A 16,862-nucleotide genomic window follows, 5' to 3' on the forward strand; every position below is an offset into this window, starting at 1 on the left:
TACATACATACACACACACATACACAATCTACTCCAACAAAAACCCCACACTCAAAGGATTCATCAGAGAAGTCCCTACACACCTTTACAAACAACTATTTTTTTCCCTATAAACAAATGGTACTCAGTTGTAACTTGCCATCCCAAAATAAAAAATGCTGCCTTTTTCCCTGAAGAGTCAAAGTTAATTCTAAAGTGATTTATCATTCAAGGCATGTATTATTTACTTTAAAATCCTATTTAAAGTATGTAAATGATGTCTTAATTCCTTAATTCTTCAGCACAGCACTCCTTAGAAAAGGAAAATTCGCATATAGCAAATGCAAGGGGGAATTCTCAAAACTATTTTTAATCAATTTCTGTAATTTTTTTAAATTAGAGAGCAAGTGGGGAAGGGGCAGAGACAGAAGCAGAGAGAAGCAGGCTCCATGCCCAGCACAAAACCCCATGCAGGGATCAATCCCACGACCCTGGGACCATGATCCAAGTGAAAATCAAGAGTTGGATGCTTAACCAACTGAGCCACACAGGTTCTATTCTGAGGTCTTTTTTGTTTTGGGTTTTTTTTTTTAATGTTTGTTTATTTTTGAGAGAGAGAGAGAGAGCGCGCGCGCATGAATGGGGGACACAGAATCCAAAGCAGGTTCCAGGCTCTGAGCTGTCAGCACAGAGCCTGACAAAGTGCTCGAACTCACACACGAACTGTGAGATCATGACCTGAGCTGAAGTCGGCAGCTCAACGGAGCCACCCAGACGCCCCTATTCTTGGGTATTTTGGGGGAAAAAATTTGTTTTTTTAAATTACAGAGGGGCACCTGGGTGACTCAGTGGGTCATGATCTCGAGCCTTCCCTCCCTGGCCCCCCAACAGGGCTCCTCACTGGGAGTGGGGCCTGCTTAAAATTCTCTCTCTCAAACAAACAAACAAAACACCTAGGAATGAATCTATCTTAAACCCAGAATCATCAAATAGGAATTATAACACCTTATGAAATAATGCACTAAGGTAAAGTAGGTCTTAAAAGACTAAAAGCATATAGGTTAAGTCCAGTCTTACAGAGTTTGGCTCATTAAAATTGCAATACTTATTGGTCATCTGCTACTAAAATGTTAAGGATGAAAACTATCTCTGCCCATGAGAATCATAAGTCTGGCAAATAAATATATATATCATAGTGTATATATAAAATTCTACATCACTCCACATGAAGAAGAGTGAAGACATTTCTGGGAAAGCTTAGGAGAAAGGTTCTTTGAACTCAAAAATAACCAGTGAGCATTTACTAGAAAGAAAGACATGAGCATTTAAAGAAAGAGTTGAAATGTAGAAGATTTTTGTCCATTCCAATAGTGAACTGTAAAAGGTGTACTTAATAGGTCTAAAAGGGCTGGGGCAGTCAAGCTTTCATGTTCTTTTTTTTTTTTTTTTAACGTTTATTTATTTTTGAGACAGAGAGAGACAGAGCATGAATGGGGGAGGTTCAGAGAGAGGGAGACACAGAATCTGAAACAGGCTCCAGGCTCTGAGCTGTCAGCACAGAGCCCGACGCGGGGCTCGAACTCACGGACCGCGAGATCATGACCTGAGCCAAAGTCGGCCGCTTAACCGACTGAGCCACCCAGGCGCCCCTCTCATGAACTTTCAAAACTGACTACTCAGGCAACAGATAAAGAAAACATATACTTTTCAATTTCTCATGAAATACTTACCAATAGACCATATGCTGAGACACATAAAAAAAGCTAAATAAATTTAAAGAAAAATCTTACAAAGTATGTTCTCTGACCACAATTACAAATCAAAAACAAAAATCTTAAAAAGTACCAAATACTTGAAAATTTAAAAATATATTTATAAATAAATCATTAGTCGGGAGGAGGAGGAGGAGAGGGGTGGGGAGAAGAGGAAATAAAAGCACAAGGGAAATAAATTTTGGACCAAAAAAACCAAAGAGCACCATCAAAATGTCTGGGATATAATAAGCAGCATTTAGAGGGAAATTATAAACATATATGCACCTAACACCAAAGTCTCAAAATATATTAAGTAAAAACTGTCAAAAGCGAAAAATAGACAATTCAACAATAGTTGGGTATTTCAATATCTACTTTCAATAATGGACAGAACTAGACAAAAGGCCAATAAGGAAATAGAAGACATGAACAATTCTCTAGACTTAAGAGATACATATGGAACATTCGATCCAACAACAGCACAATACATAATATTCTCTAGGACAGACTACATGTCAGGACACAAAACAAGTCACAATAAACTTAGAAGAACTGAAATCATACAAGTATATGGTCTCCAACTACACTGGAATGAAATTAGAAATCACAAGGAAAGAAACGAGAAATTAAGAAATATGCAGAAATTAAACAAACTCCTAAATATGTAAGCATTGTGTCAAAGAAGAAATCACAAGGTGAATTAGAAAATACTTCAGGATTAAACAAAACAAAACCACAAATACCAAAACTTATGAGATGCCCCAAAAACAGTGCTCAGAGGGAAATTTATGTAAATGCTTATAATAGAAAAAAAACCTCAGGGCACCTCGGTGGCTCAGTGGGGTGAATCTCTGACTTTGGCTCAGGTCATGATCTCGCAGTCTGTGGGTGCGAGCCCTGTGTCAAGCTCTGTGCTGACAGCTCAGAGCCTGCAACCTGCTTCAGATTCTGTGTCTCCCTCTCTCGCTCTGCCCCTCCCCTTCTCTCTCTCTCAAAAATAAATTTTAAAAAGTAAAAAACAAAAAAGAACCAAAAAAAAAACCAAAAACAAAATCTCAAGTCAGTAACAAAACTTTTCACCATAAGAAACTATAGAGAGAAAAACAAACTAAATCTAAAGCAAGCAAAAAGAAGGAAATAAAGAATAAAGCAGAAAGAACTCAAGTAGATGATTTACAAATAAGCAAAAGAGTGAAGCCAAAAATTTGTTCTTTGAAAAGATCAACAAAACGGACACACCTTAAATAGACTAGCGAAGAAAAAAAAGAGAGAAGACTCAACTCACTAACGTCAGGAATGAAAGATGGCTCATTAATACCAACCCTACAGAAATAAAAACAATTTTAAGGGAATACTATGAACAATCGTACACCAACAAATTAGACAACCTAGAAGAAATGGATTAATTTCTATAGAGACACAAGTAAAATGGGCTCAAGAAAACAAAATCCAAAAGATTGCATTAGTGATAATTTCTTTAAAATCCAAAAAAAAAAAAAATCCAAGAGATTGCATTAGTGATAATTTCTTTAAAAACCTCCCACAGGGGCGCCTGGGTGGCGCAGTCGGTTAAGCGTCCGACTTCAGCCAGGTCACGATCTCGCGGCCCGTGAGTTCGAGCCCCGCGTCAGGCTCTGGGCTGATGGCTCGGAGCCTGGAGCCTGTTTCCGATTCTGTGTCTCCCTCTCTCTCTGCCCCTCCCCCATTCATGCTCTGTCTCTCTCTGTCCCAAAAATAAATAAAAAACGTTGAAAAAAAAAAAAAAAATTAAAAACCTCCCACAAAGAAAAGTCCAATTTTAATGGCTTCACTGGCGAATTTTACCAAATGTCTGAAGAATTAACACCAATCCTTCTCAAACTCTTCCAAAAAATTGAGGAATACCTTCCAACTCAATCTATGAGGTCAGCATTGCTCCGATACCACAATCAAACAAAGACACTACAAGAAAAATTAAACTACTACTCAATATCCTTTACGAAAATAGATGCAAATATCCTCAATAAAATACTAGCAAACCAAATCCTTTAGGAACATAGATGCAAATATCCTCAATAAAATACTAGCAAACCAAATCCAGCGGCTTAATAAAGGGATTACACACCATGACCAAAGTGGAATTTATTCCAGGGATGCAATTCTGGTTTAACATATGAAACTCAACCAATATAATACACCATGTTAAAAGAATAAAGGAAAAATTCCGTATGATCATCTCAACTGATGCAGAAGAAAAAAGCGCAATTGACCACACCCAACACCCTTTTCACAATAAAAATACTCAACAAACCAGAAATAGAAGGGAACTTCTTAAACCTGAGAAAAGGCAGCAACGAAAAATCCACAGCTATCATACCGCATAGTGAAAACCTAAATGCTTTCCTCTTAGGTAAAAACTAGGACAAGGATGTCCACTCTCACCACTTCTATTGACATTTCACTGGAGGTTCATGCCATGGAATCAGGCAAGAACAAGAAAATTTTAAAATTCACATTAGAAAAGAAAAAGTAAAACTATCTCTTTGCAAAGGACATGACATTGCATGAAAAATAACCACAAAAGCAGAAACCATAAAAGTAAAAACTACTAACTAGACTTCATAAAAATTAAAAAGACCTGAGAAGAGACTTCATAAAAGCTAGATGATTGGCCACAAACATATGAAATGATAATACTCAATACAATTCACCATCAGAAGTGCAAGTTAAAATCAAAACAGAATACTAATCTACACTTACTTGAAAGGCAAAAATTAAAAAGACTGACAACAAATGATAGCAAGGATGTGGAACAATGAGCACTCTCATACTCTGCTGGTGGGAATATAAGGTTTTTGGTAGAAGTTGAGCAATTTCTTTCAAACAACACCTCACCCCTTGATCCAAGTTTTTATCCAAGAAAAAATGTAAACATGCCCACAGGATACTTTTACAAAACTGTTCCTGGCAGGCTTTATTTACAATAGCCCCCCTAACTGGAAACAACAAAAATGCTCAAGGACAGAAAAATGAATACTGTGGTGTCTTTACACAGTGAATAATTAGAAAACAGCAATGATCATCATTATCATCAACAACATGAAAGAATCTCAGACATTATGCTGAGCAATGGCAGCCACAAAAAAGTACATATTTGATGACACCATTAAAAAGAAATTCTATTAAAGGCAAAAATAATCTGAGGAGAAAAATCAAAATAGAAGTTGCCTTGGGGAAAAGAAATGACCTGTATGCAACAGAGTATGGATCTATTTGTCAAAACTTATAGCTAAAACCTATGTATTTCAAGGTATGTAAATTTTACAAAAATGTGTACCTGTAAAAAGTTCCTATAAACAATACTAACCAGCCAGCAAGAAGTTGGGAGTGGGTGGGGATACAAATCTAAAAAACATACAAAATATTAGTAACTACTTAAAAAGAGTGATAATTTTATAGGACTTCATGCCATTCTGTTTACATTGTGCATGTTTGATATTTTCCATTAAAAATTAGCAACAAAAGGGGCACTTAAGTGGCTCAGTCAGTTAAGCATCAGGCTTTGGCTCAGGTCATGATCTCACGGTCCAAGGGTTTGAGCCCCGCATCAGGCTCTGTGCGGACAGCTCAGAGCCTGGAGCCTGCTTCAGATTCTGTGTCTCCCTCTCTTTCTCTCTGCCCCTCCACTGCTCACACTCTATCTCTCTTGCTCAAAAATAAATAAACATTAAAAAAAACCAAAACACCTTATTATCAGAGCTACCGACAAGGTTCAGCAGTGAAACAAAACTGAATTAAGTCAAAATAGAGTAGGGCAGTATCAAATGAGAAAAGCAAAGAGAACATCTACAAAAAGAGGGGTGGAGGAACATAAACTAAGCAATCTTCCCTATTTTTTAACATGGTAAGAAAATAACAGAAAGCTCCGTTTAAGTCAACAACTGTCCTGAACCAAACCTCTTTCCAAAAGTTCAAGGAAACGAATTTCACATTAAAAAGTAACAGAAATTAGATCAGAGCCCATACAGTCATGAGGAAAAAAAAAAATTGAGAAGCAAAATAAAATCTCTAACTTTCTACAGACAGTAAGATTGCAAAAGATAAATCCACAAAAGCATATCACATCTACACACTATTTCCAAGTATGCTTAAAGACATTAATACTAAGGAACAATTTTAACCAGGATTTAAGGAAAGGGAAAAGAAGCAAAAGAACTTGTAAAAAATTAAGAACAAAAAATCATTTCTAAACTAGACTAAAAAAGGAACAAAAAATTAAATGAACAGATAGAACAAAGATGGAATATTTTCACACATTAAAAAAGATTCAACACAGGGCGCCTGGGTGGCTCAGTGAGTTAAACATCCAACTCTTGATCTCAGCTCAGGGTTGTTGAGTTGAAGTCCCACACTGGGCTCCCACAAGTGCACTTGGAGCCTACTTAAAAAAAAAAAGATTCAAAGATTCAAGAGTGCCTGGCTGGCTTACTTGTGGAGCAATACAACTCTTGATCTTGAGAGTTGTGAGTTCAAGGCCCACATTAGGAGTAAAGATTACTTAAAAATAAAAGTCTTAGGGGCGCCTGGGTGGCTCAGTCCGTTAAGCAGCCGACTTCGGCTCAGGTCATGATCTCTCGGTCAGTGAGTTCAAGCCCCGCGTCGGGCTCTGTGCTGACCGCTCAGAGCCTGGAGCCTGTTTCAGATTCTGTGTCTCCCTCTCTCTGACCCTCCCCTGTTCATGCTCTGTCTCTGTCTCAAAAATAAATAAACGTTAAAAAAAAATTTTGAAAAAAAAAATGAAAAAAAAAATAAAAGTCTTAAAAAACAAATGAAGATTCAAGAGAAACTGGTAAATACTGAAAACAGATCAGATACTCAAAAACAAGAGAAATTTCCAGAAATAGGAAAAGTTTGAAACTCTGTATTGAAAGAAACAGGCCTGAGAAAAGCAAATATGAAAACACAGTCTGGTATGAATTACTAGAACTTTACTGAACTTTAATTTTAAATGCGGGGAAAAATCCTCCTTTGGGCATCTAAGCCAGATACAGGCAAACTTTTTCTTATAGAACCACACAGTAAATGTTTTAGGCTTGCAGATCACAGGGTATAAGTTAAATGAAACTCAAATATCAGTGTCTGGAACCATGCTCATTGGTTTCAATATTGTCTATGGCAGTGTTTAGCAAAAGCATCCAAAGACTATATGTAAGTAAATAAGCATGGCTGTGTACAATAAAACTGTGTCTACACAGGCAGTCAGCCCACGGGCAACAGTTTGCATATCCCCGATCTAGACATGTACTAAGTGACTTTATAATGGAAAAAAAAAATTAAACTACTCTCAATTTTTCAACAGCAACACTTCATGCCAGACGAAAAATGGAGTTATATATTTAAAATAAAATAATCAAGAAAAGACCATGTGAGTAAACCAAAGATTTTATATCCAACAAAAATAACAAGAATAATGGCCACCAACTATTGTCAATGAGCAAAAACTCTGGGAATACTGTGGCCTTCCTAAAAAAATCTAACAGAGCATTTGAGAAAACCAAACTGAGTACAGATATTGCATTAGAACCGATGGTGAATATCAAACATACAACATGGAGTTAGTTACTCATACAGCAAAAACCAAAATGAAGGTTAAAAGGAAGAGAGTAGAGTATGTATATTCTCTGACAATGTAAACATACTTAACTATTTAAAATTTAAAAGTGAGGGATAAAGGCAGCTGTCTCAGTCAGTTAAGCAACCACCTTCGGCTCAGGTCATGATCTCACAGTTCCTCAGTTCAAGCCCTGCATCAGGCTCTGTGCTGGAGCCTGCTTCGGATTCTGTGTGTCCCTCTCCCTCTGCCCCTCTCCCACTCACATTCTGTCTCTTTCTCAAAAATAAATAAACATCATAGAAAAAAAAAATTTTTAAGTAAGGGATGAATGTGAAGAACACAGCAAAAAGTGCATATACGGCTTCAAAAATCATGCATACGGTAATAGCACTGGCATGGCTATTGTGAGTCTGTCATGAGATAAAATTATTTAGACTTCTAATTCCAGGTCTATCATCTACTGGGTCCTCAGAAACCTAGAACAGTATAGAACAAGAAGACAGATATAGAGGAAGTTAAATCCCTGGAATTCTATGTCCAGCTTAAGAGGTGAATAAATCTCCACAAAAAGCAACCATTCAGTTAGACAAAATAACAAAAACCACCACTTCAGTACTCTAGAAATAAACCAAAGGCATATAACAATCTAAGAATCCTTATAAAACTGCTCAACTTTGGGTAAGAACGTTAGGAGTCCGTGTCATTCCTGTCTGGGACTGCTCTACTCCCCTACTCCCTACTCCACCTGCAAGCTCAGATGGTTTGTCAGGCTGAGAGGAATGTCAACTTTGAGGTCACCATAAAAAGAGACTGATGGTTTACAGCAGTCGGACAATGACCACACTCAATGGTATCATCAGTATAAGTGACATTTCTGGTATAAGTAATAATTTCTGTAGCAGGTGAAGTAGGAGGCCAACAGCTCTAATAGCCTGCAGATGCAGGGGTTGTTGCGCCAACCACATTCCTGGCTGAGGCAGCACACATGCACAACGGGGACTAAAGAGAGCCAAGCAAGCTATCCACATACTGAATCCTGCACATCAGAATTTCTTTTTAATTTTTAAAATGTTTGATAATTGAAGGAAATGATTTTTTTTTTAAATTTAAGGGGGGAGAGGGGCAGCGGGAGAGAGGGAGAGAGAATCTTAAGCAGACTCCATGCTCAGTGTGGAGCCCAATGTGGGGCTCAATCCCATAACCCTGGGATGCATGACCTCAGTCAAAATCAAGAGTTGGACACTCAACTGACTGAGCCACCCAGGTGCCCCAAAAGTAAAAATGACTTTAAACTGTAGTCATGACAGGTAAAATTAAATGTTTTAATTATATTTATAGGCTACCTCTAGTTCCCATTTGGTTAAATGCCTATGCATGCCCTTTCCTCATTTAAAAAAAAAAATTTTTTTTAAATTTTCCTTCTTTACATTTATTTATTTATTATTTATTTATTTTATTATTTATTTTTGAGAGACAGAGCAAGAGCAGGGGAGGGGCAGAGAGAGAGGGAGACACAAAATCCAAAGCAGGCTCCAGGCCCTGAGCTAGCCGCACAGAGCCCAACACAGGGCTCAAAACCATGAACTGTGAGATCATGACCTGAGCCGAAGTCAGATGCCTAACCAACTGAGCCACCCAGGCGCCCCTTCCTTGTTTTTTTGTCTTTGTTTTTAAGAATTAAAATACTGGGGCACCTGGGTGGCACAATTGGTTAAGTGTCAACTCTCAGCTCAGATGATCTCACAGTTTGTGAGTTCGAGCCCCACCCACAACAGGCTCTGCACTGATGGCATAGAAACTGCTTTGGATTCTCTCTCCTCTTGCTCTCTGCCCTTCCCCCACTTGTGCACGAGCATGTATGCTCTCTCTCAAATAAATAATAATAATAATAATAATAATAATAAAGAATCAAAGGACTGAAGTTGAAAAGAACTCTAGTTCAACCTCCCCAACCAAAGCAGAAATCTTTCAGATAGTTTCTCTGTTTAAAGGTAACCTATATTGTGCTCAAATAACTTAAGGAGACATGAAGCTCAATACTTCCTAATGCAAGTATTTCAAAATGTTAAATGAGTTCTAAACAAAAAGAACTTTTAAAGTGAACCGAATAAAACCTGCAAATATATAACATCAATTCGCTTATTTAATAAAAAAGTTCTTTTCTAAGTTTATTTTAAGAAAGAGAGCACATGCGCTAGTGCACACAAGCAGGGGAGGGGCAGAGAAGGGAGAAAGAATCCCAAGCAGACTAAATGTTGTCAGCACAGAGCCTGATGCAGGGCTCAAACCCACAACCCATGAGATCATGACCTGAGCCAAAATCAAGAGTGGGACACTTAACCAACTGAGCCACCCAGGCGCCCCAATATGCAGAATTTCTAAAAAGAATTTAACTCTTGCAATTTGGTTAAGCATAATTTTCCTTGTTTTAAATCCAAAGCTTGAATATTTTTTCATTTTAATACTTAAAAACAAATATTATATAACTTTTTTAGTTTGCCAATTATGGCTTAATTTAGAAAAGTTAGGTATTTACATGATTTGTTCCAACTCCCCAATATAATGGAACTATATTTACTTCAAAAACAATTTGTATTTCCAAGGATCTCAATAAATATTTGCTAATTTAATCTCTTCGCATTTCTTGCAGATTACTAAAATCCTAAAATAAAGGCTCAAATGTCTATGCTTACCTGAATATTGAAACATAATTCAAACAAGCACACTACCAAAACACTGCCTAAAAAAGTACTGTGTTGGTTTTCTAGTAAGTTTCCTGTGTGCTCCAGAAAACCAATCCTTAACCTATCCTTTTCAAAAATAAAGTTCCTATCTAACTACATGTATCTGAACATGGAAAAGGTTAAAGTGATATATTAACCAATAGCTTTCCTTTATTAACTGCTCCGTCCAAGGCATTGTCCTAAGTGGTTTTTAATACATTGTTTCACTTAATCTTTCAACATCATAAAGTAGTATCCATTACTTCCATCTTATGATGGAAGAAAATGAGGTGGAAAACACAGCAGAAGTGTTTTAAGGAACAATTTCCAGGTAATTTCAATAAAAATAACTGGCAATGTAAAAATGGTATATTTATTGCCAACAAAAAACTAATTAAAAAGCCACTAAAAATTCTAATTTCCCATTACCCTCTAAAGTTTGTTTTTACTTCTGCTCTTTTCTAAATACATAGTCATTCACAAGTGATTTTCCCGCTGAATGAACCCCTGTCTATACAAAGCCTTAAAATAGGGTTAACTTACAAACAGCTGTGTTTACAAACTGGCAGTTGGGAGCTCAAAATACAACTTCTCATAGAAATAGTGTTACAAATGCGGGTTACAGTTCCAGGGCAGCTCCTATGGCATACTTTTACCCATAATATAACGATAGAAAAATCTAGACTCTAAACCATTATATCAACCGTGTGGAAAACTATATTCCCTATTTTTACACCAAGCCTATCTGTACTCATATTAAAACCATATATCTCTAGTGCTGGGAAAACTGGATATCCAAAAGCAAAAAATGAAGTTGGACCCTTACCTTACACCACATATAAAAACAAACTCAAAACGGATCAAAGACCTTAAGAGCTAAAACTATACAACTCTTAGAAGAAAACATAGGGAGAAAGCTCATGACATTGGGTTTGACAATAATTTCTTGGATATGACACAAAAGGACAGGCAACAAAAGAAAAAAGAAAAGATAAACCGGACTACACTTAAGTTAAAAACTTTTCTGCAATAAAGGACACTATCAGGGCACCTGGGTGGCTCAGTTGGTGAAGTGTCCGACTTCGGCTCAGATCATGACCTCATGTTTCTTGAGTTCGAGCCCTGTCCAGGCTCTGTACTGATAGCCTGGAGCCTGCAGCCTGCTTCAGATTCTGTCTCCCTCTCTCTCTCTGCTCCTCCCCCACTCGCGCTCTACCTCTGTCTCTCAAAAAGGAATAAACGTTAAAAAAATTTTAAAAAACGAATGAAATCTTGCCATTTGCAACTACATGGATGAAACTAGAGGGTATTATGCTAAGCGAAATTAGAGAAATATCATATGACTTCACTCGTATGAGGACTTTAAGATACAAAACAGATGAACATAGGGGAAGGGAAGCAAAAATAATATAAAAACAGGGAGGGGGACAAAACATATGAGACTCTTAAATATGGAGAACAAATAGACTGGTTACTGGAGGGGTTGTGGGAGGAGGGGATGGGCTAAATGGGTAAGAGACAGTAAGAAATCTATTCCTGAAATCATTGTTGCACTGTATGCTAACTAACTTGGATGTAAATTAAAAAAAAAAAAATCAATAAAGAGAAAGGAAAAAAAAATCTGTGCTTGTTAGCTTGGTGTTGTTCTGGTGTAGTCACAATGTAGGATAGGCCCTGTGTATCTGGGCATAAGGAGTGGGGCTCTGTCAGTGATTGCCTCTCAGTGCCAAATTAGGCTTGCAGCTTTTCAGGTCTTGTTTGGAAAGAGTTCCCTGAGCCTTGCCTTAAGGATAGGAGATCTCTGAAGACAGTTGTATTAAGATCCCTCTGCCCACACTGTTTCCTGCCCCACCCATTAGTGGTAGACGGGTTTTTCTTAGACTTTACCCTCCTCCTTAATCATGTCTTCACTTATGCCCTGAAGGTTACTGGACCTGCCCCTCCCCTGGCTTTAAAATTTTCTTTCCTTGGGGGAAAAAGATCTGGTTGAGGCTTTGATATTTTTTTTCCCAGGTACAAGCTGCTCCCCTCTTTAGCTCTGCACCGCAGAGAAGGTTCTTTCTACTCATGTGTTCCCATATTGTGAGCACCTGGTGGAAGTCTGTGGCAAAGATACACTTCCATTGTGTCTATAGCTTCCAGGAATACTACATTCTGTGCTAGCCTACTTTGCCTTAATTTTAAGGAGTTTATTAACAATTTTACATTATTTTTTTTTTTAATGTTTTTATGGCTCTTCCCTTGCTCTGCCATAGGTGAGCCAGTGCTTATATCCTGTCTCTCTCAGGAAAGGCTTTCCTTTTCTTGGATATTTATTTGGTTGCCCTAAGTCCTCAGCTCTCTGATAGGCTCAAGAGAAGTTCGATTTTGTAGTTTATCCCATTTTTGTAATTGTTGTTAGGCTTGTAGAGCATTTTTTTCCCAGCTTTCTTTTGTGTAGGCAGAACCCAATTAATGTATAAAAGTGGATCTTTAGGTAAAACTCTACAATTAGAGGAGCTTTCCTTTCTGATCTAGAGCTGCAATTTGTAATTCCATGACTTGTTTGTGCTCAGGTTGCTTGGCATAAACTCCCTTGCCTTTTCCTTGGTTTAGACCAAAGGAAAGGGTTCAAACTGGCTAGGCTGATAGTAAAGAGAATAATTCCCCAATGCGTCCTACATTTTCTTTTTGGTTTTTGTTTTGTTATTGTTGGAGACCCAATTAGGGTGGACATTCAAGGCCTGGGCAGAGTGGAAAGTGCCCTAAAATTGGGCAGGCAGATAAGGTGGGTGAGGGCTGGCCCCTGCATGCCAAGAGGAGTACCAGAAAGGTGGTCCAGGCAGGCAGGTCTATCAGGGGACCTGTAGGCCAGCCCTTGAAAAGGTATCTAAGCCAGGTGGTGAATGCCTAGGTCAGAGCCTCACCCAGGGAGGCAGGGTTAGGGCTGGTTAGGGTTTTCTAGAGTCTACAGACTGGCATTGCTAGGGGCCTCTCTGAGCTGCTGCTGGAACTCACAGTGTGTCTGCTGGTTGGAGTCTCCTGGAAGTGGGTGTGGAGGTGGTTGTTCTTCACCAGGTGGTCAAGACAGGAGTTGATCTGGTCCAACATGGAGTCAATGGTAGCATATTCTGCCTCCCTGAAGTCATCATCTTCACCTTCTACCCTTGCCTCCACTGGCATGCCCAGGTCCCTGTTGGGGCCCAACATTGTGGGCCTGGGTGCCCCAAGGGCTGTGCAATGATGGGAGATGCTGGAATGCAGCGATCATGCACCCACAGCCAGCACAGGGTGGAAGGTGGAGGCACTGGATGAAATGCAGGACCAGAAGAGCAGATTTTTTTCCTCTTTCCTAAACATTGTGGTTCTCCCAAAACTATCTTATGGTTAGGCCTTCCTCTATGGTTTTTGTTATCTTTTCCCCAAACCTCTCTTTCTCCCAATCCTACTTATCGGTCCATTCCAATTCCTGTTATGAAAGGCCTGGAAAAACCAGATTTATACAAAGTACACAAATACATAGGTACATAAGGTACTTAATTTGAGTAGGTATAAGTGAAATCATATATTTGTCCCTTCATGACTGATTTATTTTCCTTAGTGTAATGTCAAGTTTCATCCATGTTGTAGCATATTATAGAATTTCCTTCTTCTTTAGGGCTGAATAACATTCCATTGTATATTTCTACCACATTTTGTTTATACACTCTTCTGTCAATAGACACTTATGCTTCCACCTTTTGGCTGTTGTGGATAACGGTGCTGTGAATATGGCTATGCAAATACCTGTTTGTGTTCCTGCTTTCAGTTCTTTAGAACTACCTAGAAGAATTGCTAGATCATATGGTAATTCTATGTTTAAATTTTTAAGGAACTGCCAACAGTATTTTCCACAGTGGCTGCACCATTTTGCATTCTTATCGGCAGTGCACCAAGGGTTCCAGTTTCTTCATATCCCTGATGACAAGTCTTATTTTCTGTTTTTTGATAATGGCTATCATAGTGGTGTGAAGAGGTACCTCACTGTGGTTTTGGTTTGCATTTTCCTAATGATTAGTGATGTTGAGCATTATTTGATGTGCTTTTTTGTATATCTTCTTTGGAGAAATGTCTTTTACCTGTTTTTGAACTGGGTTGTTCGATTTTTTTTTTGTTGTTGCAGGAGTTTTAAAATATATTCTGAATATTAAACCCATATGAGATATATGACTTGCACATATTTTCTCTCATTCCATAGGTTGCCTTTTCACTGTTGATAGTATCGTTTTTTTAATTTATTTTTTATTTAAAAAAATTTTTAATGCTTATTTTTGAGAAAGAGAAGATGCAGGGGGAGGGGCAAAGAGAGAAGGGAGACAAAGAATCTGAAGCAGGTTCCAGGCTCTGAGCTGTCAGCACAGAGCCTGATGCAGGGCTTGAGCCCACTGACCGTGAGATCATGACCTGAACTGAAGTCGGACGCTTAACCGAGCCTCCCAGGTGACCCAAGATTTCATTCTTTTTGATTGCCGAGTAATACTCCATTATATGTGTATACACACACACACACACACACACACACACACACACACACACACACATATCTTTATCCATTCATCCATCAGTGGACTTGTGGGGTCTTTCCATAATTTGGCTACTGTTGATAGTGCTGCTATAAACATTGGCGTACATGTGTCCCTTCGAAAGAGCACACCTAACAAGCACAGATTAACACAACTGTAATCTACCACTGGAAGAGAGGAGAATCTACAAAGGAACACAAACAGGTGCACAAGGAAAGCCAAAAACTGAAAGTCATCAGGAAAACTGAGAAATACTTTCTCATGCCTCAATTTCCAGCTTAAGCACAAATAACACTAGAGAAGTTTGCAATTAATGGTGCACTTAAAATATTCTTCACAAAGAAAAAAAAATTCTTTTGTTACAACAAAACTGAAACTTAGATCAACTGGACTCCCTACACTAAAAATCCAGGTACACAATTTTCCAGGTATATATACTATCTACTCAGTCTTTAACTGTTCTGTTCATGATATCTAGCATTTGATAAAATATTGAAAGACACACAAAAAAGGAAGAAAATTCAACCCACTGTCAAGACAAAGCATTCAACAGAACCAAAAATCAATGAGGTCAAAAACAGAAAACTCAATGAAACCAAAAGTTGATTTAGAAAAGATCAGTAAATTGATAAGCCTCTAGTAAGACTGAGGGGAAAAAAGGAAGACACAAATTACAAACATCTGGAATGAAAAGTGAAATCCCTACACATCCCACAGACATTATATGAACAATAATGGAATATAACAACTTTATGCCCGTGTATTCAACAATTTACATGAAATGGTCAAACTCCTCAAAAACTGAGCCACCAAAGCTCACACAAGAATAGGTAACCTGATCAGTCCTACATCTATTTTAAAAAATTGAAATTGTAGGAAAAGCCTCTAACACAGGGGTCCAGATGACTTCACTGGAAAATCATACCAAACATTTAAAACAAAACATTAAAACAGAAGCACCTGGGTGGCTCAGTCACTTAAGTGTCCAACTCCTGATTTCCACTCAGGTCATGATCTCACAGTTCATGATCCTCTCTCTCCCTCTCTCTCTGCCTCTCTCCCTCTCGTGCATGCACATGCACGCTCTCTCTCTCTCAAAATATATAAACTTGAAAAAAAAAGAAATCATTTAAAACAAAAACAAAACAAATCTACACAAACTTTTAGAAAATAGAAGGGAACACACTTCCCAACTCATTTTATGAGGTCAGCATTACCCTAATAACAACTGGGCCAAGTACAGGTCAGAAATTGCCTATACAACATCTACAATAATCTAATACTATCACTTAAAATATAAAGGAAAAATTTTAAACATGCATATACTTCCTCTTCTTGGTAATTCTACTTATGTTAGAATTTAACATATCCTCTAGGTTCTCTAGGAGCTCCATTACTAGATAAGCCCTTTTCTGTTATCAATAGAACAGAATAAAACAAGTAAAGACTGGGAAATGAGTACACTAGGGAAATGGATCTAATGAATGAAAATGATACAATTTAGTTAGATTACATCATAAAACAAACCTAACAATGGGGCAATGACATTTTTAAGCCTACGAACTCATGACATTACAAGGGGGGAAGTATATAATGTAAAACATTTCAACTTTTTTCAACATTTAAACCAGACCTCATTTCAGGAATAGAAAGAGCTGACTGCTCAGCAATCTAAAACTGGGCAATGAAGTTTGCTTTCTATTTACCTGCAGGCCAACTAAAAGGATTGGGAAAGTAGTGGAGGGTGGGGAGAAAATCTCTTTCAAATGCTCATTATCAATTGCGAAATTAATTCTGCTAGTTTCTCTACCACCTCTAAATTTCAGACTCACATCCAACAGCCTTCTCATCACTTTCACTTGGCACCTCAAATTCAACTTACCCCAAAATGAACTCTTTCTCACCCACATTCCCATCCCACCGTCACACCCAAACCTACTCTTCCTACTGTATTATTTCCTACTATATTCTTTTTTTTTAAGTTTATTAATTTAAGCAATTTCTTTACCCAATATGGGGCTCAAACTCACAACCCCAAGATCAAGAACCACACACTCTACCGAGTGACCCTGCCAGCTGCTTCTCTTACTATCTTCTTGATTGCAAGTAATGTTCCCACCGTCTACCCCATCAACCAAACCAGAAACCACCCTATATATCCTAGTCATTCCTCGTTTCCTACAATCAACACACCCTGATGACTTCACCTCTAAAACAGTTCTTAGTCTTGTCCCCTTTAAATCCATCCTCCCCACTCCACAAATCTGCCTGT

The 16,862-nt window shown here is 38.1% G+C and overlaps 1 protein-coding gene and 1 pseudogene across 3 annotated transcripts in view; both read right to left on the minus strand.

The window, feature by feature from the left end:
• The window catches only part of CTDSPL2 (CTD small phosphatase like 2), an 82,840-nt gene that overhangs the window by 56,683 nt on the left and 9,295 nt on the right, over positions 1-16,862 (minus strand). The window lies entirely within an intron of this gene.
• On the minus strand, positions 12,844-14,513 carry LOC144616558 (bublin coiled-coil protein pseudogene; annotated as a pseudogene).

The sequence above is a fragment of the Panthera onca genome, chromosome B3 (assembly GCF_046562875.1).
Source record: "Panthera onca isolate mPanOnc1 chromosome B3, mPanOnc1 haplotype 2, whole genome shotgun sequence".
Lineage (NCBI taxonomy): Eukaryota > Metazoa > Chordata > Mammalia > Carnivora > Felidae > Panthera > Panthera onca.